This window comes from Lygodium microphyllum, unplaced genomic scaffold (genome assembly GCF_053477565.2).
Source record: "Lygodium microphyllum isolate KBCC unplaced genomic scaffold, Lygodium_microphyllum_v1.1.10 scaffold_146, whole genome shotgun sequence".
Taxonomy (NCBI): Eukaryota; Viridiplantae; Streptophyta; class Polypodiopsida; order Schizaeales; family Lygodiaceae; genus Lygodium; species Lygodium microphyllum.
The window spans coordinates 130,048-142,657 of record NW_028229629.1 but is presented as its reverse complement, the minus strand read 5'-3'; the positions used below and the strand labels follow the sequence as shown (position 1 = coordinate 142,657).

General features: G+C 38.2%; 1 pseudogene; it reads right to left on the bottom strand.

The window, feature by feature from the left end:
• Nucleotides 1-389: 389 nt before the first annotated feature.
• LOC148008416 (acidic endochitinase-like) lies at nucleotides 390-1,511 on the bottom strand (annotated as a pseudogene).
• Nucleotides 1,512-12,610: the final 11,099 nt, after the last annotated feature.

Sequence of the window (12,610 nt, the reverse complement as noted above, 5' to 3'; positions counted from 1 at the left end):
ATGTGCAATCGATATCCATGGGGGACTAATTTAAAATAGAGAGAATTCGTACAACCGATGATCGTGTAAGTGATTTCCGTTAAAGGACTTAGAAGTAAGTCCGCAGGAGGAAGTATCTCTTTGGCTTATGAAGCTGAGAAACCTCGAAGATCAACATTAGTACTCTTGAAATATGTCTATCTATTAATTATGAAGTAGCAAATTCTGAAAAGATAATAATCCAGTTATTCATCAAGTAGAGAGGCGATTGTATGTGAGTTATAGAAATGGATATGGACGTTATGGAGGGAAGAATGGTTGCCTCCACTTTATTGTCATCACCATGACACGATAGAGCAATGACTCTGAGTATGTGACAACATTTACGGGCTATGTTCGTGGCAATTAGGTACGCTGAGTACATATTATTTGTCATCGCCATGACATGAATCTACGTACAGCAATGATGCGTTTGGGGAACGGTGCTATATATACTGAGTATGCGACAATATAGGTGACAAGGTATGCTGAGTATGTGGCAACAAATTACAGGCTATGTTTGATGCTTGCACCGAAGTTGCTAAGTCTGTCATAATAACGACTCCAGAGCATGACTCCACCATAGTTGGGGGATGATTTTATGTGGGGAAGTACTTTGGATATGAGGACGTCAGAGGGGAGGAAGCCGCCAGCAGGGGCAGCATCCGGGGTGGCAGGGAGGCCCAGGAAGACGATGGTGTCACCAGGGATGGCTGAGCTGGAGCTCCATTGCTTCCACGAGGCAAGCAAGGCGTCGGTGCTGCCACCGTAGTCACATGGCGGGTTGTTGAAGAACTGCACCCAGACGTACTTAAAGAGGCCCGTCTGGAGGGCGGTGCCCTGGCCGGGGCCGACGTAGGCGTCGGGGAAGGGGCACTGCGGGGCGGAGGTGAGGATGAGGTCGGCGGAGAAGCCCTTGAGGTACTTGGCGAGGCTGGCCCAGTAGGGTGACTGGCTGGCCTCTATGTCAAGGTCCACGCCGTCGAGGACGGCGGGGCCCATAGGGCGGTCCACGGAGGACGAGTGACCGCCCAGGTAGGCGTTCCAGACGTAGCTCGCGACGCCGCGGGCGTCGGCGTCGGAGGCCAGGCCGTAGGAGCCCGCGCCGCCGCCCAGCGAGATGACGAGCTTGATGCCGGCGGCCTGACAGGCCCGGATGTCGGCCGTGAGGTTGACGCACATGCCGAACTCCGGGGCGCAGTGGCCCGCCAGATTCAGCTGCGGGTCCAGGCCGTTGCCGAACACCGCCACGAAGGCGATGCCCAGGATGTCGTACAAGCCCGTGTGGCAGGCCTCTGCCAGGCCGCCCTCCCCCCGTTCTGGCCCCAGTATGTCATCAGCTTGCCCTTGGCAGCCTCCGCCACCATTGGCATGCTGTATCGTGGCTGCCCACCACCGCGAGAAGCTGGGAGGCAGTGTAACAGCAGCAAGGCAAGAGCTGCAGTCAGCAAGCGGCTGCAGTAATTGGAGGCTCCCATGTCGGAATGGCACTGACTTACCGTGTTCCTTGTCTACAAAAGGTGATCAGTTTACATCACTCCCTCGTGCATCGGCAGTGGTCAATATATAGAGAAAACCGAGGACCGCCATCTTGCCACCGTCGCCATGAGGACCTACAAGGCCACGCGATCTTGTGCCTCCGAGAAAGACAGAAACGATTCTTTATTCGTCGTGGGTCTCTAATTATTTGAGATTTCATTTTACTGATCTTTGATGATATTCTACTCCTGTGAGTTTACTGATTACTACCATTCATTGGACGCTACCACATTGTCGTGGCTTGTACAAGTGGGAATGCATGCAAACCAGTTTCCTCTTCCACGACTCAATATGAAACTTGTTTTTGTATCCTTCCTTCTCTGAGATTGCCAATGTTCGATACCTCTAATCTATAATCCATTTTTTTGGTTTATAAGACGGAAACTTCCATTAGCGTTGATGATGACAACGCAATGGGGGGACCCTTCGTACAAACAATTTTCAAAGCTCCTTATCTTCTCAACTTGCAAATACTTTAGAAGCAATTTCTAAACTTGCAAATACTTCTCAACTTGCAAAATACTTTAGAAGCAATTTCTAAACTTAGTCTATTAAGAATATTAATAAGGGGCATGCACTAGCATAGTTGAAGACAAAGATGCAAACATGAATCAAACAACAAAGAGCTATTATGCAAAGTGGAATATATTGGCAAAAATTGGAAACATAATGATGAGGGCTTGCTCACAAGATTGTGTTTAATAATGCCATCATGCACTTCAATGTACATCAATAAGCAATGTTATACAATGCTACTAAAATCAATTTTCATATTAGTTAGCCATCATTGGATTATAATATACACACATTCAATATCCTATTACCCTTCTCTTTGTCTTACAATGCAAGTGGGATGGTTAGTAGATGAAAGTACATGACGTCTTATCACCAAATAATATGAATATTGTGAGGCTTCCAGTTTGATCTCTTTCAATAGTTGATTTCATTCTTTAGAAATAGATATTTATAGGATTGGAATATTTGGTGAGATGAGATGTGATGATATAGTCAAATGGTAAGACAAAGGATTGCAAAACCTTTGTTCTTAGTTAGATAGAGCATATAGAGTTATACTTTGCATATACTCAAGTCAATCAAAACCAAGTCAAAGTGATATGCTATAACAATGCCTTAAGTAGATTCTTCAAGGTAGTTTGGATGAGAAGCGAAAGCACCTAAATCAAAAAAGACCATTTATTATAATAACTCAGATAAGTGAACTTGTATTATAGTGTCAACAACCACATCACCTCATCAGACAAGCTTTTTTATGTTTCAATTTGATGGGTGATTGCAAGAATGGTATAAGATATGTAGCATTCAAAAGTTGATATTCTTTGCACCAAGTAGTCATCAGATTTAGAAGCACACTTGGGAGGCACCACATACCTAGGTAGATGTGGTTGGGGGCATGGGACTCTCCGTCCCAAACTTGAGCCAAAAAACCCTTACTCCCAACCATACCTACCTAGGTCTTTGTTGCAAGAGCTCATGATATTGTTGTGCTTCACAATGTTGGAGTTTATCTCAAACTTCTTGCATTGGCTTTGTGTGTCTATCAAGAGGATGTAAGCTAATCAATATCTATGGCACATATGCTAACTCAAATAAGTATCCTAGTTACATTTACCAACAACCATATCCAACTAGCAAGCATAATGCCAAAAGTGTTGAGTAGATCATCGCAATACTAGCTAGCAATAAGTGCAATCTAAAGTTGTGCACAGTTAAGGATGATTTATGGAGTCATCATGAAGATATACTAGGGTTTGCATTGAGAAAACCCATAGTGTAGCAGCATGACTATAGTAAAATAACTCAAAAAAAAACACAGAAAACAAAAAAATACAAAAATAGGGGGGAGACAGCATATTGGGGAATATGGGAATTTCCCATAAGTTTGGGACACGTGGTCAAATCTTTGGATTTGTCATAACTTGAACACCATAACTCCAAATTGAGCGCTCTATAACTTAATAGATTCCATTTTTCAAGTGCTTTCCAATGATAGGTCACATCATATGGTTTTGAGAAACTTATGGGCATGTTATCCGGGTGCCACCTTTTTAGTATTCAAAAAATGGGAATTTGGAGATTCCCAAACTCAGTAATATTCTGTTGGAGTGGAATTTGATGAGACTGAATGAATATAGAACGTCGTAAATGAGTAAATGTGTACAATTCTCAAGGGCAGAGCAATTCAATAGCAGATGACTCTTACTACAAGGGATCAGATCTATAGATATAGCCAAATTGATGTATTTCTTGAACTTTAAAAAAAACTTATCATTGTCTCAATGATCATGCTTAACAACACGTTGATAGACAAGCATTGAATAATGAAAATACTACTCACAACCTGGTGATGACAAAAAAGGGAGTGTCAGTAAAGGTAATTGACCTTGAAAAGACGTTTAGCTTAGCAAAAAATTGAATGATGTTTGACCAACACAAGAGAAACATCAATGCAACAACCTTAATGCCACATGTAGCACTTGTGATAGGGCAATAACATAACATGAACTGAAGGACTTGAGTTCTTGTTAAATCACACTCACACATCAATTATGAAGATAATTACATGAAGAACACTATGCTAGTATAATTCATTCGACGATATCAATGAAAATCACAACAATCACAGTATAATTCATTAAGATGGCACTCATAACAATGACAATCACAGTTAACTCATTAAGAAACATCAATGACAATACCACTATGATTCAGTAAGGAACATTGATGACAATCACAACAATGCCTCTTATGGCTAGTGGTAAAGCATCGAGACAACTAACAAGATCTCGCTCTTGTACACAAAGCAAACACTTCGATTAAACCAGCAAGAAAATATTATCTTCCTTTCTTTGGTCAATTCTTAATCAACTCGACACAACACAACTATCACTATCCCAACTCAATAGTCAATGTCTCATATGTGCTCTTCTAGCACTGAATAAAAATTTCACATAATAATGATGATACACTAACATCATATACACCACATTATCTAATTTTCAAATCATCACTTCACATAACAACATCTCAACATAATATAGCATCCTATGTTTCTTGTTATATGTCACGCTTATAAATCTAACTAGGTAAAAAGCATAGCAACTCACTACTTACTATAACTCAAAATAAAACTCCTCTTCAATACAAGAGAACAAAAGTATCTTACACAATGAAAATAGACAAGAGGGGAGAGAGGTGAAGCACCCAATAGCACACACACACACACACACACACACAAAAGAAATGTAGACTTAAGAACATAGAGAGATAGGGTTGAAATCTTCTTCTTCTTCTTCTTTCACACAAAATAACTAAGTCTGCAATACGATGAAAGACATATGAAAGTACCATAATGTATGTATATGCGGTTACTAAGTGTGAACCGATAAGAAAAGGAGATGTGGCACAATGAATGTGCTGTAACTAAGGATGGACTACATGAGTGTAGTCTAGCTATAGACTCACTAGTGTATTCTCATGTCTATCACCTAACACATCAATGAATAATATCCCGCTACATCACCAACACACGTAGTGGATGCCAGCTCATCTAGAGCTCAACATCTCAACACTCCCCCTCGAGCTTAGTATGAGCTTTTGAACTCCAAGCATAATCCTAAAGTGTTAAAGCTCCTTAGCTCCCAAGGCCTTGGTGAAAATGTCAACAATTTGATCCTCTGTGCTGACATAAACCAAATCAATATCACCTTACTCGAACCCACTCCCAAATGAAATGGTAATGGACCACTACATGTTTGATCCATGTATGATACACTGGGTTCCTAGCCAATTGAATGCTACTAAGGTTATCATAGTAGATGATAACCTTCTAATCCAGCTACATCCCCAAACCACCAAGTAGCTTGTGTTGACCAAGCTACCTCACATGTTGCAATTGTAATATCTGTGTACTTTGCCTTTGTACTAGACAAGGCAAGTATCAGCTATTTCTTACTGCTCCAAGTAAGAGCAGCACTCCCAAAGGAAAACATCAAACCACTGGTAGATCTCCTACCTAGAATACTACCAGCCTAATCCACACCTATGTAACCATGCAAGTCCAATGGTATACATGTACCATTGAATAAGGCATAGTCTAATGTGTACTTGAAATAGACCAATGTGCACCGCAATGTATCCAAATGTGGTTTTCGTAGAAGCTACGTAAACTGGCTCTCGAAACCAATTGTGTAGCTTAGGTCTGGCAAATAGATAAGGTTGCCCACAATCTTCCAATATATAGTGGCATCCTCAATCAAGTCACCCTCATGTGCACTAAACTTAGCATTAACATCCAAAAGTATAGAGATAGGTTTGCTATCAGCCATACCATACTTCTTCAACACATCCAATGCAAGCTGTCTTTGTGACAATCATATACCTTCTAGAGTTCTGATTATCTCTATGTTGAGAAAATAGTGCAGCTCTCCCAAATCCTTCATCTCAAATTCAACCTTGAGAAAACTCTTCACGTTTCCAATCTCTGTCTCAGTATCACCCACAATGATCAAATCATCCACATATATACATATATAGAGTGAGTGATTGGCCTATGCTCTATGAAATCTAATACTGACAAGGTATTCTACAATCTCGCCATGCCATGCCCTAGGCACTTGCTTCAATCCATACAACGTCTTACGAAGCATGCATACATAACTTGCAAGTGGCTACTCCACATAAACTTCCTCTTGCAACTCCCCCTACAAGAAGGCATTCTTAACATCCATTTGATGTATGATCCAATCTTTTGATGCAGCCAACTGGTATGATAGTTCTTATAGTGGCCATTTTAGCCACTAGAGCAAAGGTTTCCTCATAATCAGTACCATGAGTCTGTGCATACCCGTTAGCAAATAGTCGTACCTTACAACACTCAATAGATCCATGCTTGATATTCTTGTTAACCCATTTGTAGCCAATAGCTTTCCTGCTTTCAAGTAAGGGCACCAACTCTCATGTGGCATTTTCCATAAGTGTTGACATTTCTTCATCCATAGCATGATCCTAATACTCATTACCCACTGCATCCTTAAAACAAGTAGTTCCATATCCTACACAACCTTAGCCATGTATACTTACATAGTGATGAGCTACATAGCTATCATATATCAATTACTGCATTGGCTTTCTCACTCTACTTGACTTGCATAGACCTAACGTACTTCTACATCCTCTTGTGCCTTTCACATACTAGGTGTTTTAATAGATGAAATCCCAAACTCCTCATCCAAGCTCTGCACAAAGCCATCTGAATCAGCATCAACTGGTGCGCAAATCGGATGTTGGATGCGTACGTAGCGAGCGCTAGAAGGTCCCCAAGAACAAAAGAACACTATTAAAGCTCATAAAACAAGAAGATAGATTTGCACGACATGAAGAAAAGAGACAAATTGGGTATAATCTCCCCCCATGCCTTGTGTGAGCACTTCACAAGGCATGTATTTATAAATTTATTCATCTCAAAGCTCAAAAATAGCCCAATTTTACAATTAGCATGCTTTAGCTTTTGTGTTTGCTTTTTTCCAAATAAAGAATAAAGCGGTTGGGCGGCCCAAATGTCAAGATGTGCTCAAATACAATGTCCCATAATGAAATATTTAAATTGTGCGTCCATACGTATACAAAATAATAAATATTTGTCAAGTGCTTCAATAAATAAGCACACCTAAAAAAAAATTAGTGCCATGTCTTTAATGATAAGATGCATGCCCATAAAAATTGATAACTTCTTCTAGGTAATTTGAATACACTCTATCACCTAGTGCTTCCCAATGGCACCCCTACCTGCTCTACACATCAGCTGAAGCATTCACAATCGTTAGAAAATAATAAAATTAAACAGATAAAATTAGATACCTAGCATTCTTCAGCTACAAATAAATAAATAGGTTGGAACTCTGTCCTAACCTTATTTTAATATGAGTGCACTCTAAACTTATAAGCATCCATTAATTTAAATATGTAGGTTGCAGAATCACCCACTATGGTCACCCACGTGCACATTAAATTAATATAACTCCCGAAAAGGACAGGCATCCCCGTTAACTTCTCGCACAAGGAATCCACGTTGTGTATACGAGCCCTGGCAAATAAATATAGTTCTACGAAATCCACCGCAAAACCTCACAGAATATACTGTGGAATAAAATACTCACGAAATCCACCGTGATCTCATGGAATCCACCATGCAATATGCCTCCTAGAATCATACCCTTGGGATGGGATAGCAATTGTTCTCAATTGCTATTAGCTCAATATGGACCGAGTAGTGAGAGGTAAGCACTTAGGTCGCAGGCGTGCATCCATTGGGCCTCTTCAACAAGATGATTTTTAAATTTAACCAAATATCCAAAATATCTATGGCCAGTTCTAGTAGTCATAAAGTCAGTATCTAGGATAGTTTCAGGTTCAAGGATTTCAGTTTCTTCTTCTAACAAAGGAGAGTTTTCATAGACAGGGTGAACATGTAATTGGCCTCTAAAAGGTTGTAACAAAATGATATAAAAAGTATTATGGATTTTCTAGTGTTGGGGTAGTTCTAATTTAAATGTATTGTCATTGATTTTGTGAATGATCTTGAAAGGTCCATAAAATATAGGGGCTAACTTAAAAATAGGGTGTTTCTTAACACTTTGTAATATTCTCTTTTCAATGCGTAACCAAACATAATCATCAATTTTGAAACTCATGGCTTTTCTTTTCTTGTTAGCTTGTTTAGAATATGACTACTGGGCTTTCGCAATCACGTCTTTGACTTCAGCAAAAATAGTAGCATGTGTATTGGCAATATGATCAGCAGCTTTAACTTTGTTTGACAATGATGTAACAGGTGTAGGCAATCTATGTCTATAAATGATTTTAAAATGTGGTTTCTATGTAGCTGTATGTGATGTATTATTGTATGCAAATTGAAGTAAATGCAAGTGTGTATCCCATGTTTGTGGTTTTGAAATTATGTATGCACGTAAAATATCTAAAATTATACTATTAGTAGCTTTTGTTTACCCATTTGTTTCAATATGAAATGCAGATGAGAAATCAATCTTTGTACTTAAATTGGCAAATAAAGTAGTCCAAAATTTATTGCAAAATCTAGAATCACAATCTGAAATAATAACTTTTGGTAAACCATGGTTAGTAAAAACAGTTCTAAAAAACAATTGAGCAGCTTGAGATGCAATTAATGTTTTCTTGCATGGAAGAAAATATGCTTGCTTGTTAAATCAATCTACAATAGTCCAAATCATATCATGGTTAGCTTGGGTGTTAGGCAAGAACCAGTTATAAAATCCATTGAAATATGTTCCCATGGTTGTTTAGGAATTGATAAAGACATTAACAAACCATATTGCTTACCATGGTGTCGCTTAACTCTTTGACAAATTAAACACTCAGATACAAAATTAGAAACATCAGACTCTATCTATGGCTAGTAAAAATCTTCAACCAATGTACATAAAGCAGAAATAATACCTCTATGGCCTTGATATGGGGGACAATGAATTTCGTGCAACACAAATGATCTAAATGGAATAGTTATACACAACATTTTCTCATAAAACATAATTCCATTAGAATAAGACAATGAATCTATTGGAATCCAGTTATTAGCAACTAATGTATTCCAATCAGCTTGAAAACTGGGGTCTTGGTCATAGGTATCTTTCATAGGGATACGGGAATCAAACGATATAATAGAGATATTATGGATACCTGGTCTTCTACTTAAGTCATCGGCAACAACATTCTCTTTTCCTGGTTGATATTGGATAAGTGGATGAAAACTTTGAATGAAAGTATCCCATTTAATATGACGGTCACAGATTTATGGCTAACTAAGGAGATGTTTAATACTTTGTTGGTTAGTTTTGATCATGAGTTCAGATCCCGTTAGATAGTGTTTCCATTAACATAAAGCTTGTACTACAGCTAGCAATTCCTTATCATAGGTAGAATACTTGAGTTCAGATGGTTTAAGTTTGTAGCTAGAATAGGCTATGGGATGTGAATCTTGTATAAGGACATCTCCTATTCCTGATCCGCTAGCATTAGTAACTACGAGAAAGAATTGTCTATTAAAGTCAGGTAATTACAAAAGAGGGGCATGGGTTAAAGCATGTTTTAGTAAATCAAAAGACTTTTACTGATTATCAGACCAATGATATACAATACCTTTCTTTAATAATTTCATTAAAGGTAATGTATGTAATGAAAAATTTCTCATAAATTTTATGTAAAAGCTAGCAAGACCTAAGAAAGAATGTAGCTCAGGCACATTTTTAGGGATCGGCCAATTCAAAATTGCTTCTATATTTTTAGGATCAACTTTAATACCATTAGAAGAAACAATATGCCCTAAATATTCAATGTGGGTTTGGAAAAATTCACTCTTTTCAGGGTTAGCATATAATTGATTCTCTTTTAATAATTTGAAAACCAAAGATAAATGTTTATAATGGTCATTCTCATTCTTACTGAAAACCAATATGCCATCAAAGAAAACAAGTACACAGTGCTAATGCTTCAAAACTATGCCATTCATCATACGATTGAATATGGCTGGCGCATTAGTCAAACCAAAAGGCATAACAAGGAATTCATAATGACCAAATTGAGTTCTAAATGGAGTTTTGAAAATATCAGGTGTATCCAATTGTACTTGATGATATCCAGATTTGAGACCTATCTTGCTAAATATTGTGGCCGCTTGTAGTTTATCCATGACGTTGTCTACCCTAGGGATCAGATATCTATTCTTGACAGTGATCTTGTTTAGGGAACGATAATCAATGCACATCTTATAGGTATTATGCTCAAAAGGAGAACTACTGGGCCTAATGAGTCCTCGGGTTAACAATTCTTCAACTTGTGCTTGGCTTTCTTTGTGTTCAATTTGATTGTGTCTATAAGGTACTTTACATGGTGGTTGAGAACCTAGGATTAAGTCTATTTATGATCTTCAGAATGTGTGGGTGGTAAACCAGTGGCAAGTCAACAGTAAAACAATCTTTAAATTGTGAAAGAAATTATGTGTGCCCTAGGATGCATCTGATTTTCCTTAGCTTCAATTTTATTCACCCATACTAAGTATGATTTGCTACCTTTTCTTAATGCTTGTTTAGCCTGTGTGTAACTAAGCAATGGAAAATTATCAAAGGTATGTGTACCATGTAATGTGATTTGTTTTCTGTTAGAATGAACCTTCATTGAATGTGTGGAATAATCTATATCGAGATTATATTTTTGACACCAAGGTATTCCTAAAATAATGTCACTAGCTTGTAAAGGCACAACCAAGAAATTTCTACGCTCAATATAATCACCAATTTTAATTTATTAATCATGAACTTCTTGTGTACCATTGTATCTAGTGCCTAAGAACGCATCTTTTATGTGATAATGAGCTGGAACAATATGTAAATTCAATTCTTTGACCAATTTTGCAGAAATAAAATCATGTGTACTCCCATCATAATGCAAAACAATATTTTCTTTACCATGCACAAGACATTTCATCGTGAATAATGAATGAGGAATTGGCATACCTGGTAAAGTATCTGAAGAAGTAGTACCGATATCATCATCATCTTCCGTGAAATCTGGTATTTCTTCATGGTCTTCATCTTCAGTCGCTCCCAAGTAGTTGATTTGAACCATTGGCTTCTTGGATTGACAGTTTACTGCTACATGTCCAAGTCGTTGACACTTGTAGCAAACTATAGGCTTGGCTTTGAAAAGTTTATTGGTAATGGCTAGGAGTTTAGGTATGTTGGGATTTGGCTGGAAAGATGGCTTAGGATTTTGATTTGTATTTGATGGTAAAGCTAGGGGTCGTCTCCAGGATTTACGAAAAGAAAAAGGAACAAAGTGATTTTGATTGAATCTTTGAAAGTTAGAATTCAATTGATTTGTACCAAAGTTACCATTAGTTGAAAATTATTATGGTTTCTTCTCTCGTCCTCGAATTCTGTCTTTAGCATCATGGGCTAAAAAAATCGCATCCTCCAAAGTCGTTGGCTTGAACATATTCACCTCCGCATAAAAGTGACCAAGCAAACTAGACATAAACTTGAGCTTGTGGATCACCTCAAGTACATCTTCAAGCATTCGAAGTTGCAATAAGGCATTCCAAAAATGCTCAATGTATTGCAAAATAGGCTTACAATATCTTTGTTGTAGAAGATCCCACTGTTTAATTACTTTTTCATGGAATTGAGGTGGAAGAAAATTCTGCAAAAATTTCTTTTGAAAAGCCTCCGAAGTAGTAAAACAAACAATACTTTTGTGGACAACAATCTACCATAACGATGAATTGTCTACTAAATGGTTAGTGACACACTTGAGTTTGTCTTTTTTGATATACTGTTCTTCATGGAAATAATCATCAAATTGACTAAGAAAAGCGAGAACAGTTTTTCTGTCACGTAACCCATTAAAAGTATGAAATTTAAATTTTTTAAACTTATCTTGGCTTCTTTCCTATTAGATTGTGCTTCGAGTGTCGCATCGATCCTACGTCGTATAACATCTTTGGGTTGTTGCGGTCCATATTGATCAACAATAGATCATTGAAGAGTAGCCAGTTGAGCTTGCAAAGTTTAACGTGCTCTTCATTCCTCTTAAATCTGCATCATAATTAGGTCCAATTTTTGCTCCACCATTGGTTCTGGTAAATTACTTGCTGCCATAAAATCTTCTATATTTTGATCAGAAAGCTTGTAAAATTTCAAACAACCTCACACACTCGAAATCTTGTTATAGCGGGATGAGCATAGCTCAAGGTTGGGTTTACAAGGCTTGCTCTTTTTATTGAATAAAATATGGTTTTTTGTGATCTTTCTTATTTTACGAGTACGATAATTGATGAAGGTCTTCTTCCAAGCAAGAAATAGACTGCGTGTGTCACTTTGCTTGTGCTGGAAACTATCTTTGTCAAGGTGCAGGTACGAACAGGGGCTTGTTGGAATTGCAAAACCAGTGTGGGAGCTTTCGCTCAACCGCCAAGACCCACGAACCGCTTATTGTTTCAAGC